Genomic DNA, 23,112 nt, shown 5'->3' on the forward strand with positions numbered 1-23,112 from the left:
AATGTATTTTATCCAAGATGAATATGCATTTTCTTGGACTATTTTAGTTGGTTGTTTCTGTAAGTGTGAAATGTTACAAGGTAGAACTGATGTTTATAAGTACTCAGCATGGTAAAAATCTACCTATTCTAATGATCTCCAGTAAAGACCACTTTCATTTTCTGAAACCACTTCAAGAATTCTCAAAGTATTCATTTATTATTTCATAAAACTCTATTGTCAAGCAGCATTGTACTACAATAGAAAGTTGACATGTCTATGCTTTTTTTTTTTTTAAATCTGTATGTGGAGAGATACAATGTCTTAAGAAAAAGATTATGTTTTTCTAGTGAATAATGGATGAAATTTCATACCTCAGAGTGCCTTCTCTTCACAGTTCTTCCTGATAATGCAAATTCCAGTGAACAGGTCCCTTGGACAGTATAACCTGGAAAGGGTGAGACATTTTGTTTTTAACTGTAATTGCATGAGCCTTGTGGCAGTGGTGGTGATAGCACATAGAAAGGATTCCTTGAATTAAGGACATGGACACTTTTCACTTAATTTTGTTGCATAGGTTTCTACTGTTACATGGAAAATGCAATTTCAACCCAAGTTCTTTCTGTGTAACTTTATTGGGGTGTCAAAATCAATATATGTTGCTACTCTGAGGCAAGCAGTTCCACAAGGAGAGTCAAGTTCTACACCAAGCCTGTGGTTCCTATTATTGTTTTTGAAACATCTTTAAAAACTGGATTAGTAAATGTTACTGCATGTGGAATTTTAAAAGTGAAACAAATATATAGAGCTTTTTTCATTTCTCCAAATTAGGAACTAGGTACTAATGGATTATTTTACTCTCTAATCTATTACACACGTGGGTGCATGTATTGGTTCTACATGTTCAAATTTCATATATTTTTTTTTTTTTTTTTTTTTTTTTTTTTTTGAGACGGAGTCTTGCTCTGTCACCCAGGCTGGAGTGCAGTGGCCGGATCTCAGCTCACTGCAAGCTCCTCCTCTCGGGTTCACGCCATTCTCCTGCCTCAGCCTCCCGAGTAGCTGGGACTACAGGCACCCGCCACTTCGCCCGGCTAGTTTTTTGTATTTTTTAGTAGAGACGGGGTTTCACCGTATTAGCCAGGATGGTCTCGATCTCCTGACCTCATGATCCGCCCATCTCGGCCTCCCAAAGTGCTGGGATTACAGGCTTGAGCCACCGCGCCCGGCCCAAATTTCATATTTTAGAAGCTTATATTGACCACACTCTTGAAAATATGCATTAAATTAATGAGTTTTCTTTAAGTGTTTATCTTATTCAGCTTTATGGTCTCCTGTCATCACATTTTATTTTCCTTTTATTTTGTATTTGATTATTCATCATCAATTATATAAATTATTGAGAGGGTTCCACTTGAAACCTTATAATGGAAGATAATAAATTTGGTAATAAAAGTAAGGTTTAATAATCTCAGATCATAAGAAATTATTTGTAACATAAAATCAATTATGGTATTAATAAATGTACCACTTATAAATTAGCACATAGTTCTCTAGACATAGGATGGAGCTGACACAGTGGATATAAGACAGACATAAAGAGATCAGTTGGAATTTGCCAAATACAGTCAGTCCACACTCAAAGTTTACAAGGGATAGACTATATTCTATTGGTCTTGGAAGAAAAAGAGGACCATGGACTACCCATGGGATATACACCTCTAGCCTATAGAGCACCTGCACAAATTTTAATAAGGTAGTTCATGAGGTTAGATTTCTGTTTATATTTTATTTTTTAATTAAGCTTTAGTTTAAGATAATTGTGAATTTGCATGCAGTTGTAAGAAAATGTACAGAGTGATCCAGTATACTCTTTACGCAGCTGCAATGGTAACATATTGCAAACTCTAGTACCATATCACAACCATGATATTGACATTGATACCATCAAGACACAGAACATTTGCATCACAACAAAGCTCCCTCATAGTGCAGTTTCATGGCCACACCCATTTCTTTCCCACCACCATCCCCTCCTTAAACCCTGACAATAACTCATTTTTCTCCACTTCAGGAATTTCATCACTTCAAGAATATTATATAAATGGAATCATGCAATATGTAACTTTTGGGGATTGACTTTTGTTCACACAGTGTTGTTCTATGAAGAGTCATTAAAGTTGTTGCAAGTATCGGTTATTGTCATCACATCACATCAAGGGTACATACTATCAACATGACATATCACTATTGATGTTGACCTTGATCATCCGGCTGGAGATAGTGTTTTTCAGACTCTTCCAATGTAAAGTACCCATTTACATACGGTACTCATTGGATTGAAGTCACCAAGCACAGCCCACACTTAAAGAGTGGTATATAATGCTCCATCTCTTTGAGGGTGGAGTTTCTGCAAAAATTACTTAGAATTTTCCTGCATAAGAGATTTGATCATCTTCCTCATTTATTAGTTTGGTTAATCATTTATTTATATGAGTATGAATTTATGGAAATTTATTTTATCTATGGCTGCTGGTAAAGAGATCCAAAATAGTAGTTGGAAGGTGACTAAAATATATTGCTTATCAGTTCACCTTTTCATTTTTGTAATATATTCATACTTCTTAACATTAACTATAATTGTAATCAGAGATTGATTTTCATCACTTTTTGTCTCTAATTACATCTGCTTCCTTGATGACCTAAGCTAGTGGCATGACTTTAAATATCACCTATATGCCAACATCTCCAAATCTCCATCTCCAGCCCAAACCCCTCTTCTGAATTCAGACTTGCATATCCAACAGCCTACCGAGCATCTCTGCTTGAATATCCAATAGACATCATAAATTCAACACGTCTTTTCCACCCTCAGAACTGCTCAACCTGTACCCTTCACTATCTTAGATGAACATATCATCTGTCCAGTTGTTCAAGTCCCAAATCTTAGAATGATGTTTTGCTCTTTTCTCATTCCCCTGATATTAAATTAATAATGAAATCCTGTTGTCTGTATCTTTAAATATATCCGAAATCTAATCACTTATAATCAACTTATTGCTGACACGCTGGTCTGAGATATCTGTTTACTAGAGATAAAAATACTGAGTCATTTGGTATGCATATATTCACCATTAGATAATGCCTTTTTTTTTGCCCCCACCACAGAAATGTATGAATGTTTTCCTTGTTCCATATTCTCACCAACAGCCTTTTAAATTCTAGCCCTTTTATTGAGTATGTGGTGGTATGACATTCAGATTTTAATTTGTGTTCTCGGATCACTGAGGTGGAACATTTTTATCTCTTTACCATTAGTCTAGCTTTTTCATGAATTATCTGTAATTGCATCACATGTTGAGAATTATTAAATAAAAATAAATATATTGTATTTTCTTTTATCTTTTAAACAACACTTGAAAATACAACAAAGCAAATTGTGTGCATTTTCATTCTTGCAGACCTTGAATTTTTATTACAAGTAAAACATCAATTTTTGTATTCCACATATTTATATTTCACATATTTGCAGACAGCATTTGAATCACTAGAGGATAATTCTATAGGTTAGTTTTACAGCTTCCCAACTCAATTACAGTAGTCACTTTTCTTTATCTGTTTGTGTCATAAAACATAGATCCTCCTAGCAGCTTGCTTCAGTTATTCAATCTCTATCTCCAATTGTAGTATAGAAAAAGATGTCAATAAGCCATTGGTTTCTGATAAATTGTTTAGAAACCATAATTAAAGGGGATTACTTATGGGTGAGGTAGATGTCTACACTCCCAGAACTTCATTACTGTTAAATCAAACTAAAACGTATAGCATTTCACACACTCATTTTTAGCAACCCCTTTTTTGTTAATCAAAAAAAATTTTTTTTTTTTTTTGAGACGGAGTCTCATTCTGTCACCCAGGCTGGAGTGCAGTGGCACAGTCATGACTCACTGCTACCCCTGCCTCCCATGTTCAATCAATTATCCTGCCTCAGCATCCTGAGTAGCTGGTATTACAGGTGTACAACACCATGCCTGGCTAATATTTTTTTTTTTTTTTTTTTTTTTAGTTTTAGTTTTAATATAGACGAGGTTTCACCATATTGGCCAGGCTGGTCTAGAACTCCTGACCTCAGGTGTTCCACCCTCCTCGACCTCCCAAAGTGCTGGGATTACAGGCGTGAGCCACTGCACCCGGTCAAAATACTATTAATTAGATATGGTTTAAGTTTGTTTTTAATCCATGTAAAGTTTACTTGGAACCAGGAAATCTACTATGTTTGATTTTAGTACCCTCATTAAAAACATTTATTTTTTTGCCTGTGTCAATGGTTCTATTTTTTGTTTCTGATTTTGTTCTTGTATTCTTTATCTCTGGTAGTTTACTTACATGAAAATACAAATATTTTCTTCTGTAAAAGGTTTAAGCATGAGTTTCTAATCAATGAAAAAGAAGAGAGACAATACACTATATAAGGAATATGTGTATACTTTACACTGAAAAGTGTACGTAGTTTTTTTTTTTTTCCTAAATGCTATAAGAAGTTGTTGATTCACTGAGATAATCCAAAGAACTGGCTTTTTAATTTCATAATTAGGGTTTGGGTAGTGACTGTGATTCTTTCAAACCTATGGAGAACCCCTTAAATTTTATTTATGAAAAACATAACTAATCTACAGAGGAATTACAGATTTAATTCATGATTACCTGGTTGTCACTGAATTATTTTGTTACTATGGGTATACAGTAATGTTATGTTTCTGAAGACATTTAGAACAACATTGGAAAAGCTTTTAAACATATGATTTCACTAAGATATATAAAACTCTTTGATTAGACATAAAATGTTATGTGTTCAAGTAATATATAAAAATTATATAAGTAAATTTTCATTGGTCAAAAATGTTAATTAAAATATGAAAATATATCCACATGTTTAAAAGTAATGGATATTAGTGGCATTTTCTCTTTGATATCTCCTTTATAATGTGATACATTACATGTGTCTAGCAGTATATTTGTGGAAGTCAATTTATAACACGTTTTTTTCTTAAATTCTCTGGATTTGAGAGCAAGAGACCTGTAGGGGAATCCCAGCTTTATTGTCTATCATCTGAGAAACTTCATAAAAGTAAAAATTTCGTCTGATTTTTAACATCCTTTCTGTAACACCGGGCTAATGACAGAGTCACTTAGAGAAGTAAAAAATACTACATACAAAATGCTTGGTAAAGTAAAATTAAGAAAACACATATTGGGCTATGCCATTTTTCTTTTTTAAAATAAAGTTTTTTTTGTGTTACATGATATTTACTATAACGAACTGTTATTTCCAAAATCTAAATAATAAAGCTATTATCAGGTAATCATTATATGTATATGTGTGTATATAATTTGCTCAGGTAGTCATTATATATATATATATATGTATGTATGTATGTATATTATTTGCTCATCTTTTGAGTGAAAATAGTGACAATTACAGGTTGAACATCCCTAATCAAAATTTGAAATCATAAATGCTCCAATAAAGTTGCATGTATCTTTTTGACATAATGATTTATTTTCCTTTGAGTACATACCTAGTAGTGGGATTGCTGAGTTGAATGATGGTTACATTTTTAGTTCTTTGAGCAATCTCCATACTGTTTTCCATAGAGATTGTACTAATATACATTCCCACCAACTGCGTGTAAGCATTCCCTTTCCTCAGAGGCCTTGCCAACTGGCCCCAGCGAGTGTTGTTCCCCTCCCTGTGTCCATGTGTTTTCATCGTTCAACTTCCACTTATGAGCGAGAACACGTGGTGTTTGGTTTTCTGTTCCCATGTTAGTTTCCTGAGGATGATGGCTTCCAGCTTCATTCGTGTCCCTGCAAAGCACATGATCTCATTCCTTTTTGTGGCTGTGTGGCTGCACAGTATTCCATGGTGTGTGTGTGTGTGTGTGTGTGTGTGTGTGTGCGTGTGTGTGTGTATCACATTTTCTTTATCCGGCCTATCATTGATGGGCATTTGTGTTGGTTCCATGCCTTTCCTATTGTGAATAGTGCTGCAGAAAACATATGCATGCATGTATCTTGATAATAGAATGATTTATATTCCTTTGGGTCAGTAATGAGATCACTGGGTCAAATGGTATTTCTGATTCTTGATCCTTAGGAAATCATCACAATGTCTTCCACAATGGTTGAACTAACTTACATTCCCACCAACAGTGTAAAAGTGTTACTATTTCTCTACAGCCTCACCAGCATCTGTTGTCTTTTGACTTTTTAATAATTGCCCTTATGACTGGCATGAGATGGTATCTCATTGTGGTTTTGATTTGCATTTCTCTAATGACCAGTGATGTTGAGCTTTTTTTCATATGTTTGTTGGCTGCATAAATGTATTTTGAGAAGTGCCTGTTCATATACTTTGCCTACTTTTTGATGGGATTGTTTGTTTTTTTGTGTAAATTTCTTTAAGTTCCTTGTAAATTCTGGATGTTAAACCTTTGTCAGATGGATAGATTGCAAAAATTTCCTCCCATTCCTTAGGTAGTCTGTTAGGTCTGATGATAGTTTCTTTTGCTGCGCAGAAGCTCTTTAGTTTAATTAGATCCCATTTGTCAGTTTTGGCTTTTGTTGCAATTGCTTTAAGTGATTTCTTCATAAAAGCTTTGCCCATGCCTATGTCTTGAATGATATTGCCTAGGTTTTCTTCTGGCGTTTTTATGGTTTTGGGTTTTACATTTAAGTCTTTAATCCATTTTGGGTTAATTTTTGTATAAAGTATGAGGAAGGGGTCCAGTTTCAGTTTTCTGCATATGACTAGCCAGTTTTCCCAGCACCTTTTTTTTTTTTTTTTTTTTTTTTTGAAATGGAGTCTTGCTTTGTCACCCAGGCTGGAGTGCAGTGGCACGATCTCAGCTCATTGCAACCTCCGCCTCCCGGGTTCAAATGACTTCAGCATCATTTATTAAATAGGGAATCATTTCCCCATTGCTTGTTTTTGTCAGGTATGTTGAAGATCAGATGGTTGTAGATGTGTGGTGTTATTTCTGAGATCTCTGTTCTGTTGCATTGGTCTATGTGTCTGTTTTGGTACCAGTACCATGCTGTTTTCATTACTAGAGCCTTGTAGCATAGTTTGAAGTCAGGTAGCAAGATGCCTCAAGCTTTGTTCTTTTTGCTTAGGATTGTCTTGGCTTTGCAGGCTCTTTTTCGGTCCCATATAAATTTAAAGTAGTTATTCTCTGTGCCACATGACACTCTAAAACCAACCACATAATTGGAAATAAAACACTCCTCAGCAAATACAAAAGAACTGAAATCCTAAAAACAGTCTCTCAGACCACATTGCAATCAAATTAGAACTCAGGATTAAGAAACTCACTCAAAACCACACAACTATATGGAAATTGAACAACATGTTTCTGAATGACTCCTGGGTAAATAATGAAATTAAGGCAGAAATCAAGAAGTTCTTTGAAATCAATGAATCAAAGAGACAACATACCAGAATCTCTGGGAGACAGCTAAAGCTGTATTAAGTGGAAAATTTATAGCACTAAATGCCCACATCAGAAAGCTATAAAGATCTCACATTGACACCCTAACATCACAATTAAAAGAACTAGAGAAGCAAGGGCAAGGAAATCTAAAACCTAGCTGTAGACAAGAAATAACTAAGATCAGAGTGGAAATGAAGGAGGTAGTAACACAAAAAACTCTTCAAAAATCAATCAATCCAGGAGCTGGTTTTTTGAAAAAAATAATATAATAGATACTTCACTAGCTAGACTAATAAAGAAGAAAAGAGAGAAGAATCAAATAGACACAATAAGAAATGATAAAGGGGATATCACCACTGACCTCACAGAAATACACACTACCATCAGAGAATACAATAAACACCACTATGCAAATAAACTAGAAAATCTAGAAGAACTGGATAAATTTCTGGACACATATACCTTCCCAAGACTAAACAGGGAAGAAGTTGAGTTCCTGAATAGTCCAATAAAAAGTTCTGAAATTAAGGCACTAAATAGCCTACCAACCAAAAACAACCCAAGACCAGGTGGATTCACAGTCACATTCTACCAGAGTTTCAAAGAGGAGCTGGTACCATTCCTTCTGAAATTTTTCCAAACAATTGAAAAGGAAGGGCTCCTATCTAACTCATTTTATGAGGCCAGCATCATCATGATACCAAAACCTGGCAGAGACACAACAAAAAAAGAGAATTTTAGACCAATATCGCTGATGAACATCGATGCAAAAATCCTCAATAAAATACTGGCAAACCGAATCCAGCAGCACATCAAAAAGCTTATCCACCACGATCAAGTTGGCTTCATCTCTGGGATGCAAGGCTGGTTCAGTGCAAGCAAATCAATAGACATAATCCATCACATAAACAGAAGCAATGACAAAAATCATATCATTATCTCAATAGGTGCAGAAAAGACCTTTGATAACATTCAATATCCCTTCATGCTAAAAGCTGTCAATAAAATAGGTATTCCTGGAACATATTTCAAAATGATAAGAGCTGTCTATGACAATCTCACAGCCAATATCATACCAAATGGGCAAAAGCTTGAAGCATTTCCTTTGAAAACTGGCAGAAAATAAAGATGCCTTCTCTCATCACTCCTATTCAGCATAGCATTGAAAGTTCTGGCCAGGGCAATCAGGCAAGAGAATGAAATAAGAGGTATTCAGATAGGAAAAGAGGAAGTCAAATTGTCTCTGTTTGCAGATGACATGATTGTATATTTAGAAAACCCCATCATCTCAGCCCACTCCTTAAGCTGATAAGCAACTTCAGCAGTCTCAGGATACAAAATCAATGTGCAAAAATCACAAGCATTCCTATACACCAACAATAGACAAGCAGAGAGCCAAATCATGAATGAACTCCTGTGCATTTTCAATCCACCACTCTAATCTCACCTTCCCAATAAAAATTTCCTCCCCAAAATATACTGATTCATTCATGCTGAACATTATGTTGAAGTTATTATCTATGTCACACATTTATGTGTGATATTGTATTATTCTAATTGCTAAATAGAACCTGTTTTATAAGTCTTAACTCTGCCACAAAGCTATTTCCTCAGTGCTTCCTGCATACCTGACAGTGCCTAATAACATTCTGGACATTCTGTAGATATAGCACAAAGTTGTTTTATTGTTATTAAAAGTGATCACCCTCATATATGTCATTTATGGTTAGAGTGAATCTTTTGTGTTAAGGTAAATCTTTCACAGAAAATATTCATATGAACAATGAGTTTGATCTTGAAGCAGAATGCTAAAGTGGATAGCAAATTATTATCTAAGGTTATCTTTTTAGAGTAGCTTTTCATCTGTCCTGACAGAATTTATGATAAGGTTAAACTTCATTTTTAAGAAGAATATTAAAAATGCTTCTTCATTTTTGAATTTTAAAAGACAATGGAAATGGTATATGAGTTATTTTTCTAAATTTTTAAAATATTAAGCTATATTTTATTTTTTTCCAAAAAAGACATCTTTTGGTGTTTTTAACTCTCTTTGTTTTATAAAATGTTTTTATTTATTATGATTTTATACTAAAATTATATTCTTATCAAAATTTTAAATATATGAACCCTTTGTAAATGATGATTTAAAGTATTGATAAATATTATTTATAAATAGAAGAAACATTTACAGATATGTATTCATTACATATTGCTTTTCAAGAAATATAGCTGTCCACTAATTGGTTTTCTCTTTATCTGGTGTTTTTGTTACTAACTGTTGTCAATTTTTTACTTGCAAATTATCTATGAATGATATAATCCCCAAAGGGGAAAGGAAGCATTCAAAAATTTCTTCATAGAATACAAAGTTTAAAAAGCTAAAATCCTGGGCTGAGTGTGATGGTTCACGCCTGTAATGCCAGCATTTTGGGAGGCCAGGGCGGGTGGATCACCTGAGATCAGAAGTTTGAGACCAGCCTGGCCAACATGGTGAAACCCTGTCTCTACTAAAAATGACAGAGCAAAACTGCATCTTAAAAAGGAAAAAGAAAAAAAAGTTAAAAATGACATATATATGTCTGTATATATGTGTGTGTGTGTGTATGTGTATGTGTGTGTGTGTATATATATATATATTTAATCTCACATCAGTGAAAAATAAAGCGTTTTACTAAGTCTTGATATGGTGTGGATCTGTTTCCCTGCCCAAATCTCACATGAGTTATTGTAATTCCAGTGTGGGAGGTAGGGCCTGTAGGGGGTGATTGGATCATGGGGGCAGATTTCTCCCTTCGTACTATCTTCATGACAATGAGTGGGCTCTCGTGACATCTGGTCATTTAAAATTGTGTAGCACCTTCCTGCTCTCTCTCTCCCTCTTGCTCTGGCCATATGAACCTCCTCACTCCTGTGTGCCTTCTTCCAAAATTGTAAGTTCCTGGAGGCCTCCCCAGAAGCTGATGCCGTTGTGTGCTTCCTGTATAGCCTGTGGAACTGTGGGCCAATCAAACCTCTTTTTTAAATAAATTACAAAGTGTCCGTTATTTTTTTATATAGCAGTGGGTGAACTGACTAATATAAAATCAGTAGATTTTAAAAATGGAATTTGCAACCATGATATTTCTTACGCGTTTCTCATAGGAGATTAATGGTTGCTATGTACAAATCCTAAATTATACTAAGAAAATCACCTCAAGTATCACATTTAAACAACAATAAATAAATATATCACTTTGTAAAGTTACTACAAATCAATACAAATAAGGTAAAATTCAATAAGGCTTATTATACTGAAGTATGTATGACCACAAACTGTTTTTACAATGAGGCTGCTCAACAACACTTTCTGAGACAATAGAAATACTCCATTCATTCTGCAGTGTGTGGTGAGATGATCACTATCACATGTATCTACTGAGTACTGGAAATGTAGCTAGTAGATACATGTGAAATGTAACTATTGTAAGCTAAATGTAAATGTAGCTTATAATAGCTAAACGTAAACTGAGAAAGTTTTCTTTTTTTTTTTTTTTTTTTTTTTTTTTTTTTTTTTCATTTCAACTTTTATTTTAGATTCAAGAGGTACCTGTGCAAGTTTGTTACATGGATATATTGTATGATGTTGAGGTTAGGGGTATGGATCACATCACCCAGGTAGTGAGCATAGTACCCAACAGGAAGTTTTTCAATCCATTCTCCCTCCTAGTTTCCCCACCCCTTCTAGTAGTTTGCAGTGTCTGTTGTTCCCATCTTTACGTCCATGTGTAACCATTGTTTAGCTGTCATTTATAAATGAAAACATGTGGTATTTGGTTTCCTGTTTCTTCATTAACTCAATGAAGATTTTGGCCTCTAGCAGCATTCGTGTTGCTGAAAAGAATATGATTTCATCCATTTTTATGGATGTGAAGTATTTCTTTATCCAATCCACCACTGATGAGCATAAAGGTTGATCCTATGTCTTTGCTATTGTGAATAGCACTGTGGTGAACAGACAAGTGCATGTGTCTTTTTGGAAGACTGATTTATTTTCCTTTGGGTATATACCCAATAATGGGAATTCTAGGTCAAATGGTAGCTCTGTTTTAAATTCTTTGACAGATCTCCAAACTGCTTTCTACAGTGGCTGAATTAATTGACATTCCCACCAACACTGCATAAGCATTCCCTTCTCTCCATAGTCTAACCAGCATCTATTATTTTTGGCTTTTTAATAATAGCCATTTTGACTAGTATGAGATATTGTGGTTTTAACTTGCATTTCTCTGATGACTAATAATGATGAGCATTTTCTCACATGTTCGTTGGCCACTTGTATGTTTTTTTTTTAAAGAAGTGTTTGTTTAGCTTCTCTGCCCATTTTTTAGTGAGATTATTTAATTTTTGCTTGTTGATAAGTTCTTTATGGATTCTGGACATTTCACCTTTGTCAGATGCATAGTTTGTGAATATTTTCTCTCATTCTGTAGGTTGCCTGTTTACTCTGTTGATAATTTATTTTGTAGTGCAGAAGCTCTTTATAGATCCCACTTACCAATTTTTGTTTTTGTTGCAATTGCTCTTGGGAACTTAGCCAAATATTATTTGCCAAGGCTGATATTGAGAATGGTACTTCCTAGATTTTCTTCTAGGATTTTTATAATTTGTCATCTTACATTTAAATCTTTAATCCATCTTGAGTTAATTTTTATATATGGTAAAAGATAAGGGTACAGTTTGATTCTTCTGCATATGGCTAGCCAGTTTTCCCAGCACCATTTATTAAATAAGGAATCATTTCCCATTGCTTGTTTTGTCAGCTTTGTAGAAGATCAGATGGTTGTAGGTGAGCAGGATTATTTCTGGGTTTTTCTACTGTGGATATAGATCCATTGATCTATATATCTATTTTTTTACCTGTAGCATGCTGTTTTGGTACTGTAGGCTTAAAGACAGGTATTGTGATGCCTCCAGCTTTGTCCTTTATGCTTAGGATTGCTTTGACTGTTGGGGCTCTGTTTTTGCTTACAAATGTAATTCTAAATACTTTTGTATGATTCTGTGAAAAATGATGCTGGCAGTGTGATTGGAATAGCATTGAATCTTAAATTGCTTTGGTCAGTATGGTCATTTTAACAATATTGATTTTTCCAATCCATTAGGATGGAATGTTTTCCTGTTTATTTGTGTCATTTCTGGCTTCTTTCAGCAGTGTTTTTTAGTTCTCTTTATAGAGATCTTTCACTTCCTGTAGACATATTACTAGGTGTTTCATTTTTCGTGGCTATTGCAAATGGGATTATATTCTTGATTTGACTCTCAGCTTGAGCATGATTAGTGTATAGAAATGGTACTGATTTTTGTACATTGATTTTGTATCCTGAAACTTTACTGATGTTATTTATTTTATTCTAGGAGCATTTGGGCAGAGACTGTGGAGGTATTCTAGGTATGTAATCATATCATCTATGAAGACAGAGTCTTACTACTTTTTTTTTCCTATTTAAATGACTTTTATTTCTTTCACTTGCCTGATTGCTCTGGCTAGGACCTCCAGTACTGTGTTGAATAGTATTTGTGAGACTGGGCATCCTTGTCTTATTCCAGTTTTCGAGGAGAATGGTTCCAGCTTTTGTCCACTCAGTATGAGATTGGCTGTTCGTTTGCCATAGATGGCTCTTATTATTTTGAGTAGTTCCTTTGATGCCTAATCTGCTGAGGGTTTTTATGATGAAGGGATGGTGGATTTTATTGAAAGATTTTTTTTGTGTGTCTATTGAGATGATTATATGATTTTTGCTTTTAATTCTGTTTATGTAGTGAATAACATTTATTTATTTGTATTTGTTGAACAAGTCTTGCATCCCAGGAAGCAAGCTTGCCTGATTGTGGTGTACTAACTTTTCAATGTGCCACTGGGTTTTGTTTGCTAATATTTTCTTGAGGGATTATGAATCTACATTCATCAGGGATATTGATCTGAAGTTTTCTTTTTCATTGTATCTCTGCCAGACTTTGTTATCAAGCTGATGCTGGCATTGTAGGGTGAGTTAGGGAGTAACCCCTACTTCTCAGTTTTTTTGGAATAGTTTCAGCAGAATTGGTACCAGGTCTTCTTTATATATCCGGTGGAATTTGGCTGTGAATCCATCTTGACCAGGGATTTTTTGTTGTTGTTGTTGTTATTAGGTTTCTTTTTATTGCTGATTCAATTTTTGGAACTTCTTGTTGTTCTTTTCAGGTTCACCTTCTTCCTGGTTCAATCTTGGGAGGTTGTGTCTTTCCAGGAATTTATCCATATCCTCTATATTTTCTAATTTTTGTGCCTAGAGTTATTCATAATAGTTTCTGATAATCTTTTATATTTCTGTGGGATTGGGAGTAATACCGTCCTTGCCATTTTTCATTGCACTTATTTAAATATTCTTTTTTTCTTTGTTAATCTAGCTAGTAATCTATCAATCTTTCTTATTCTTTTGAGAAACAAATTCTTGGTTTCACTGATGTTTTGCATGAATTTTCGCCTCTCAAGTTAATTCAGTTCCTCTCTAATTTTAGTTCCTTCCCTTTTTTTTATATAGCTTTGGGGTTGGTTGATTTGCTGTTGTTTTCTAGTTTCTTGAGGTGCAAAGTTAGATTGTTATTTTGTTTCTAACTTATTGATGAAAGAATTTAGTGCTATAAACTTTTCTCTTAACATGCTTAATCTGCATCCCAGAAATTTTGGCAAGCTGTGTCCCAAATTTTATTAATTTCTAATAATTTTTTTTGCCTCAATTTTGTTGGTCATTCAGGAATTATTCAGAAGCAAGTTGTTTAATTTCTGTGTGCTTGTGTAGTTTTGGGAGACCTTCTTGATAGTAATTTCTGTTTTTATTTTACTGTGTTCTGAGAGTGTGGTTGGTATGATTTTGTTTTATTGAATTTATTGATCCTAGCTTTATGGCAATATGTGGTCCATTTTAAAGAATATGTTCTGTGTGCAGATGAGAAGAATGTATATTCTGTGATCTTTGGGTGGATTGTTCTGTAGATGTCTATCAGGTTCAATTGATTGAATGTCACATTTAAGTCCAAAATTTTTTCGTTAGTTTTTTGCCTCAATTAACTGTGTAATGCTATCCGTGGAGTCTTGAAATTTCTTACTATTATTTTGTGGCTAAGTATTTTCATATTTTAAGAAGAGTTTGTCTTTTTGTTTGTTTTGTTTTTAATATGGGTGCTCCAGTGGGTGCAAATATATTTAGTATAGTTAAGTCTTCTTGTTGAATTGTAGCCTTTATCATGTAATGCCCTTCTTTGTCCTACTTAATTGCTGTTGGTTTAATATATATTTTACCTGATATAAGAATAGTGACTCCTGCTGTTCTTTTGTTTTCCATTTGCATGGTAGATCTTGTTATATCCCTTTACTTTGAGCCTGTGGTTATCACTACATGTGAGATGGGTCTGTTGAAGACAGAAGATGGGTGGGTCTTGACTATCCAGTATGCAACTCTGTCTTTTAAGTGGGGTATTTAGACCATTTACATTTAGGGTTAGGACTGACATTAGAGATTTTGATCCTATCATCTTATTGTTAGCTGGTTGTTTTGTAGACTTGATTATGTAGTTGCTTTTAGTGTCTGTGGGGTATGTACTTAAGTGTGTTTTGTGTTAGTATGTGTCATTCTTTCATGTCTATATTGAGCATTCTCTTAAGGACTTCTTGTAAAGCTTGTCTAGTTTTAATGAATTCCTTTAGTGTTTGCTTGTCTGAGAAAGATTTTATTTCTCCTTTACTTATGAAACTTAGTTTGGCAGGATATAAAATTCTTGGCTGTAATTTTTTTTTTTTCTTTAAGAATGCTGAAAATAGGCCACCAATATCTTCTGTCTTGTAAGGTTTCTGTTGAGAGATCTGCTGTTAGCCTGGTGGGGATTCCCTTGGTATGTAACCTGACTCTTCTCTCTAGCTGCCTTTAAGACATTTTTTCTTTCATGTTGACCTTGGAGAATCTGATAACTGTACTTGAGGGGTGGTCAGCTTGTATGGTATCTAGCAGGGGTCCTTTATATTTCTTGGATTTGTATGTCAAGCTCTGTAGTGAGATCAGAAAAATGTTCACGGACTATGCCCTCAAAAATATTTAACAAGTTGCTTATTCTTTCTCCTTCCCTCATAAGAATGCCAGTGAGTCATAGGTTTAGTCTCTTCACATAATCCCATATTTCTCAGACGTTTTGTTCATTTCCAAAAATTCTTTTTTTCTGTATTTTTATTCTGATTTGATTTAAAGTGATTTTTAAGCTATGAAATTCTTTCCTCATCTTGGTTTATTCTGCTAATAATACTTCAAATTGTATTTTGATATTCTTGTAGTGAATTTTTCAGTTCCAGAATTTAGTTTGGTTCTTTCTTAAAATGGCTAGTTCATTTTTCAGCTTTTGGGTTGTTCTACTAGATTACTTGGATTTTTTAGATTGGGTTTCAACTTTCTCTTGGATCTCAATAAGCTTTCTTGTCATCCGGATTTTGAATTCTATGTCTGTCATTTCAGTCATTTCAGTCTGTTTAAGAACTATTTCTGGGAAGCTAGTGGACTCATTTGAAGGTAAAGGGATACTGGCTTTTTGAATTGCCAGACCTCCTAAACTGATTCTTTCTCATTTGAGAGAGCTGGTGTTTTTGTTTTGTTTTGTTTTGTTTTGTTTTTTTAATTGTATTGTAAGCTGAATATAGCCAATTATCTTTATTTTAAGTATTTTCAGAGGGCCAGCCCTCTGTCTAGGATTTTATTTATTTATTTATTTATTTATTTATTTATAGATTCTTGCTCTTTGTATCACATGGGTCTATATTGGCAGAATATTTTTAGCATTGTAGTTTGGGCTGTGATCCAGTAGATGGTGCTTAAGAGTAATGGCTGACAGATGGGTTCTTACTTCTTTTAGCAGCGCTTTTGTATTTCCTTGTGTTGCAAGCAGTGCTCTGTAGTGTGCAGGGAAGACAAATGACACCCTTACCTGGTCTACTTCTGGGCCTTGGGGGAGCCCCCTTCAATCAATGGTGACACAGTCATATTTCTTTTGTTAGGTGTTCCAGATTGCTTGGCTCTCCAGGGAAGAGGTCTCAGCAAGGAGACAGAACACACCTTTTCATTACTGGCCCTGCATTGGGAGGGATGCCCTGCTCCCATGCTGGCCAGTGAACCCATGTGTCTCATGCCTCTCTGTGCTCTGAGAGTGGGGCCTTTTTCCCAACTCAAGTGCTGTCCACAGATCTTGACTCAATATGCCTGAGGTGCATGCTGCAGCCCTGGGGTGCTGGAACCAGGCCACACTTCTGTCCTCTGGACCCTGTGAATGATGCTCTAGCTGCCAAAAAGTGCTCCCAGGATTCCAGAAAAGTCCTCGAGTAGAGCAAAATACCCAGGCTAGGCAGTGGAGGCTGTGCTGTGCTCCCCTTTCTGTGGGGTGGCCAGGCAGGGGCCCTAGGAGGGGCTGGTGAGCAGGAAGGTCTAGGCAACGGATATGCCCAGTCCTGAAGAAAAGTCAGCCTCACTCTCTCCTGGACCAGCTGTCAGCTGGGACTAGAAATACTTGGACGGAGATGGGGAACCATGAGTGGGGCTTTGGAAGCTGTGGCCGCACTCCGCTGCAGCAGCTTCATGCACAAAAGCTCCTGGGCTTCAGGATGGCTGAAGCCCTATCTCTGCCCACTCTCTGGGATGATCTCTTTGCCAGTTCGAATGTTCATGGTAGATACAGGGTCACCTTTAGCTAGGATCCCAGAGGTCTGTGGCAGGAATGGGCTGTCCATCCTTCCCTTAACTCACCTGTTTCCCAGGAGCCATTCAGGTAGCCCTAGCATTTGTGTACCCCGCATATGGTTTTCAGCTTTCTCTCTCTTCTGCCCTTGTTTCTGTGTCAGCTCTCCGTTGACTGTCAATGTTCTCTGTCCAAATATCTGCCAAAGTATGTTGGTTTACTCTATATTTTGGTCTGTCTCATTGGAAGCAGTGCTTCCTGGATCTGGTCATCCATCCAGTCATCCTTCTTGCCTTCAATTGAAAGTGATTTTTAAGTTAATTTAATTAGTCATACTTGGCTAGTAGCTTATGTATTGGACAGTACAGTTATAAAGAAGAGGAGATCTTGGGACAATGTATTAGTGGCTCTTGGCAAGAGACATAGCACAATCAATAGGGTTTGACTAATGAAAAAATAACAACAATACATTGTACTTGTATAACATATGTAAAAGTAAAATATATAACAAAAAATGCACAAAGAATACGAGGGAATAATTGGAATTGATAGAAGTCTTTTACTCTACCAAAATATCATATAAAATATTTTTTCAACAAATGTTGCTGAACATTTGGATTTCCATAGACAATAAAATTAACCTGGATGTGTATTTCACACCTTATGTAAAACTAACTAAAAATGGACCATATGTGTATATATATATATTTTTTGAGATGGAGGTTCACTCTTGTTGCCCAGGGTGGAATGCAATAGAGCGATCTCGGCTCACTGCAACCGCCGCCTCCCAGGTTCAAAAGATTCTCCTGTCCTCATCTCCTGACTAGCTAGGATTAGAGGCATCTGCCACTAAGCCCGGCTAAATTTTTGGTATTTTTAGTAGAGACAGGGTTTCACCATGTTGGCCAGGCTCATCAAAAATGGACCATATTTTCAAATATAAATGTAAAATGATAAAACTTCTATAAGAAACTGTAGGAGAAATCTTTTGTCTTTGTGTTAGGCAAAGAGTTTTGGGATATAATACAAAAAGCAAAGCTCAGAAAAGAAAAATTGGACTTGATAGAAATTAATTTTTTAATTCACAAAGCCTTAATTTCAAAGGCTCAAGGAAAAACAAATATAAATATTTATGGGGTTAAGTAAATAAAAAATGGGATGGTGAAGCACTCTGAGACTAGTATCAGCAGGACACCATTTTATTCACAGAATTAAATGATATTACCATGATCCAGTAAGAGAGAAAATCCTGGAAGAAAGATACTGCCTAAGAGAAGTTTCATTTGATGAGGAAGGCAGCCACTGGCTAGACCACAATTAGGCAGGAGTTAGCCCAAGAAATAAATTATCTGCCTCTAACAACCTTATTAGAGGTTGTCAGAGGTTGTTAGAGGCAGATAATTTACCTGGCTTTTGCTTCCCAACTGGTCTGGGCAATATGGTCCATAGAAGTCAGCCTCTCAAGTGTTCACTAAAAGAAAAAAAAAGGGAGGGGGGACAGAAATGGATGGGAGGGAATATCCCTCAAATTCTGCTGTCTTTACACTCAGCTTCTATTTTTGTCCTTTCCTTAATTAAAACAAACAAAACAACAACAACAACAAATGAGCACTTCCTACACGGACAAAATACAAAGCCATAACCATAGTCACTATGGTCTTTATCACCCAGGTTGGGGTGCAGTAGCATGATCACTGTTCACTGCAGCCTTAACCTCCTGGACTCAAGCGATCCTCCCACCTCAGCCTCCCCTGTAGCTGGGACTACAGGTGTGTGCAACCATGCATGGCTAAGTTTTGTATTTTTTGTAGAGATGGGGTTTCTCTGTGTTACTCAGGCTGCTTTCAAACTCCTGGGTTCCAGCAATCTGCCTGCCTTGCCTCACAAAGTGCTGGGATTACAGGCAGAGCCATGGCACCCAGCCCTACCTGGATCATATGTTGTACAGAACGTCTAGGTATTTCACTCTTTTCCAGAGCTTATTCACCCTGATAAGTGGCAAAAACTCCATCTGGAGAAGGCGTGGGGAAGATATACTCTGTAGACTTGTTGCCATGTTACAAAGTTTTCAAAGTAAGCAGACTTCTCAGTTAATGTACTGCAGGTGTGTAAACTGATATAGGTCTAGGACCAGACTAAGGAGTGTGAAACTTCAGTGGGAACTTGATTCAGATATATCCCTGCCAAACATAGATACTTCATCTCATATTTTATCCATAATCCTTGCTTGACATTCCTATATTGAGCTTAAGCACAGTCCAATGTCATAATTCCTCTTTCTTGGTATAACATCACTAGATCATTTCCCAAAACTCCCCTGCCAGATCTAGACAAATGAAATTGGCGAAGGTCCTACAAATACCTCAGTATATACAATTTATTTATTTATTTGAAAAGAGACTTTTCGCTTTCCTCTCTAGTAAACTCTGATGAAGAAACTGGAGGAAATAAAAGATGGTGAAGTTAAATCCTGAGTAAAATCAGCATACTATTTTTGAGCCAACTGCACACAAAGTGAAGTCACTAAAACAGTTCTTTGCAAGGAAGATTGGTTCTCTGAAATAAAGGAGATGAACTGCTTCCACTGCCAAAAACAATATGGGAGGGCTTTTGAATTAAAATTTTCAGTTTGGCCTGTTTTTGCCCTAATCTCATTGTTCTTTCTCAACAACTTTTCTTAGCATAAACAATTTGTCAAGTTGCACATTTCACTAACATTACAACTCTACACTCTTACAATTATGCCTCAGGCTTTGTCTTCAGCTGTGTCTGCCCTATACGATCCCAAATAAGGGATTGTTTTAAAACTGCTGTTAAGGTATTCTGGATCTCCACCTGTGACATGAATTGGGAGCTCAGTGTTTTAAGTATATATTTATCTTTGTATAAATTATCCAGAATTGTCAGAAGAAGTTTTGCCTCCTTCTGTAAATTTTGCAATCACCATTTTTACCATATCCACTAAGTGTCAAAGACAATTGATTGCCCAGTGCTTTGTGCTCAATCAATAATTCATTTCACATCATTCTAGTGAGAAATTGAAAATTGTGATGCTACTTTGTCACAGATTGCAGTGTTCTATTTCCCTCAACAATGGGGTTTTCCATCTGCTCACAGATAAGAGAGCAAACCCATCCCAGAATCTCACTCATGATACCAGTTATTGTATCATTTAGGTCTGTGGCGGAAAACAGATGGCATACTCAAAATGGTTTTACTAAAAATAATTTAAAGAAGGAAGAGTTAAGTGAACCAAAAAGGGATAGTGAGGCACTTCGTGAATAATTATAGTAGTGGAAATCCTGCAGGGAACAGCAAAGAAAATGCAGTGCACCTGGAGAGACCTAGCGCAATTGAAGACCCACTCAACAGGTGTTATAGGAAAGCAAGTACTGTTGGAAATGTAAGAAACAGAGAATTGGAAGACTAATACCCTAAGCTCACTAACCTCACACTCTTCGTTCCTTTGCTGATGCGTCCCACTTACCAAACCCAACCAAAGGCAGAAGACCAAGATGTAGTCTATGGTGATCAGCCTCAGGATACAGAGTTGAGCAGAATAGAAGAGAGATCAGGAAATCATAAACACTTTCAGAAAATCACAGGCAATTTAAGAAGGGCCAATATAGTAACCTCTGTTGTGGATTATGGTTATTGAAGGTAAAACTTAGAGGAACTAACTTAATAGATGGTTATTGCAAAATAACCTAAGTGCCATCCAATAGCACTTTGTCCTTCATATGGAAATTGTTGACTTGAAAACCACCATATCACATTTTGTGATGAGTCCCCTGCATTATTATGATTAGCAAAAGTAGCAGTAAAAGGCGGAAAGTTTAATTTATTAGGAAGTTATGTCAATTATACAATAGTATGTGAATATAATAAACACAAGCATAATAATATAACTTTTTAAAATATGTTTTACTAATGGGTTATGTAGTGGTATCTATGGTTTAATTTGCATTTCCCAGGTTATTTATTATATTGGGCATTTTTGATATGCTTATTTATCAATTATATATCTTTTTTGATGAAACATTAAAATAATTTGCCAATTTTATATTAGATTGTCTTCCTGTTATTGAGTGATAACAGCTTTTTTCCATATTTGTAATGTATAACTATGTTTAAATAGACAGATATATAGAGGTTAAGGTATAAATATATAGATATTTATAATCATATATATGTTGCCATATATGTTAAGTATGTCTTTCCATGTCGTAACTTGCCTTTTCATTTCTTTAACAGTGTCTTTCAAAAACATGGTAGTTGTTATTTGAATAAAATTTATCAATTTTTATGTATGATCTGAATTTCTTTTAGTAAAAAAAAAAAAACCAAATTTCCTTAGCCAAAAAAATTTATCGTATGTTTCCTTTTAGAAGTTTTATAGTCTTGAATCTTACATTTTGATCTTTGCTCTAATTTGAGTGAAATTTTGTATATGGTGTGAAGCAAAGTTCAATTTTTATTTATTTCCAAATATATACACAGATATTAGTGGACCATTTGTTTAAAAAATACATAATTATTTTTGATGAATTATCCTGGCAAATTTGTACACAAATCAATTGACTGCATAAGTGCGGGTATACTCAGAAGCTTTCTATTTATTTCTCTTGATCCATTTGTCCATCCATATGCCAGCACCACAAAGTTTTAATTCCTGTGGCTTTTTATGAAATCTTGAAACCTGATAACGCATGTTCCTCAACTTTGATCTTTTTCAACTTTTTCTTTTTGCTAATTTAGGTTCTTTGCATTTCCATATAAACTTTAGAATTAGAGTATAAAATTTTTTTTTTAATTTATTTATTATTATTATACTTTAAGTTGTAGGGTACATGTGCATAACGTGCAGGTTTGTTACATATGTATACTTGTGCCATGTTGGTGTGTTATACCTGATGTAGAGTATAAAATTTTATACAAAGGGTACTAAGACTTTGCTTGTTACTGCATTGAATCTATAAATATATTTAGGAAGAATTCACATAATTATATTGATACTGAAATAAACATACAATAATATATTTATTTATCTTTATTTTATTTCAGCAATGTTTTGTAGTTTTCAGTGACTAGGTCTTACATATACTTTAATTTATCTTTAAGTATTATTGGTTTAGATGCTACTGTAAATGGTGTTTTGGAAAATTATAGCTTATTGTTTGTGGTCAGAATATATAAATACAATTGACATGCATATTGACTTTCAATTGTGTAGTTTGTCTTAATTCAATTAATTGTAATTGCTTTCTGTGAGATTCATTAGGCTTTTCTGTATAACTGATTATGTTTTTAGAATGAAGTCAATTTTGTTTTGCTTTTCTTTTAACATTCAGCATAGTTTTTACTTCCTTTCTTGCCCTATTGAATTGGCTAGAACCCTAATTCAATATTAACTAGAAATAATGTGATTGAACAATCCTGATGTTGCAGGGAAAGCACTCAGTTTGTTTATCATTAAGTGTGATGTTAGATATAAGTTTTTCATAAATGTCCTGTATCAAGTTGAGAGAGTGCCCTATCTTTAATCCTTTTTTTAATGTCCTTAGTATAAAGGAATACATTAATTTTTTAAATTGTTAAACCAACTTTGCTTATTTGGAATAAGTTCCATTTATCATGATGTATTATGATTTTCAAGTATTGTTAGATACATCTTATTAAAATTATTGGAAATATTTTGTACTTTAGGTTCATGGGCGATTTTCTTCAATTTTTAATTTTTAATTATAATGGATACATAACTATTGTACGTATTTATAGGGTACATGTGATGTTTTGATACAAGCATACTATGTATAATGATCAAATCAGGGTAAATGGCATATCTATCGCAATTATTTATCATTTCTTTGTGTCTGAAACATTCCAATTCCACTCTTTTAGTTATTTTGAA

At 35.0% G+C, this 23,112-nt stretch overlaps 1 protein-coding gene across 16 annotated transcripts in view; it reads left to right on the forward strand.

Annotated features, from left to right (window-relative positions):
* The window catches only part of MARCHF1 (membrane associated ring-CH-type finger 1), an 833,115-nt gene that overhangs the window by 331,161 nt on the left and 478,842 nt on the right, over window positions 1-23,112 (forward strand). For 9 of the 16 annotated variants that reach the window (XM_071092868.1, XM_071092866.1, XM_071092874.1 and 6 more), the window contains one exon: window positions 12,867-12,900. The exons of the other annotated variants lie outside the window; for them this stretch is intronic. The gene's annotated coding sequence lies outside the window, so the exon portion shown is untranslated. The remainder of the gene's footprint in view (window positions 1-12,866; window positions 12,901-23,112) is intronic. 16 annotated transcript variants of the gene reach the window in all.

The sequence above is a fragment of the Macaca nemestrina genome, chromosome 3 (assembly GCF_043159975.1).
Source record: "Macaca nemestrina isolate mMacNem1 chromosome 3, mMacNem.hap1, whole genome shotgun sequence".
NCBI classification, from domain to species: domain Eukaryota; kingdom Metazoa; phylum Chordata; class Mammalia; order Primates; family Cercopithecidae; genus Macaca; species Macaca nemestrina.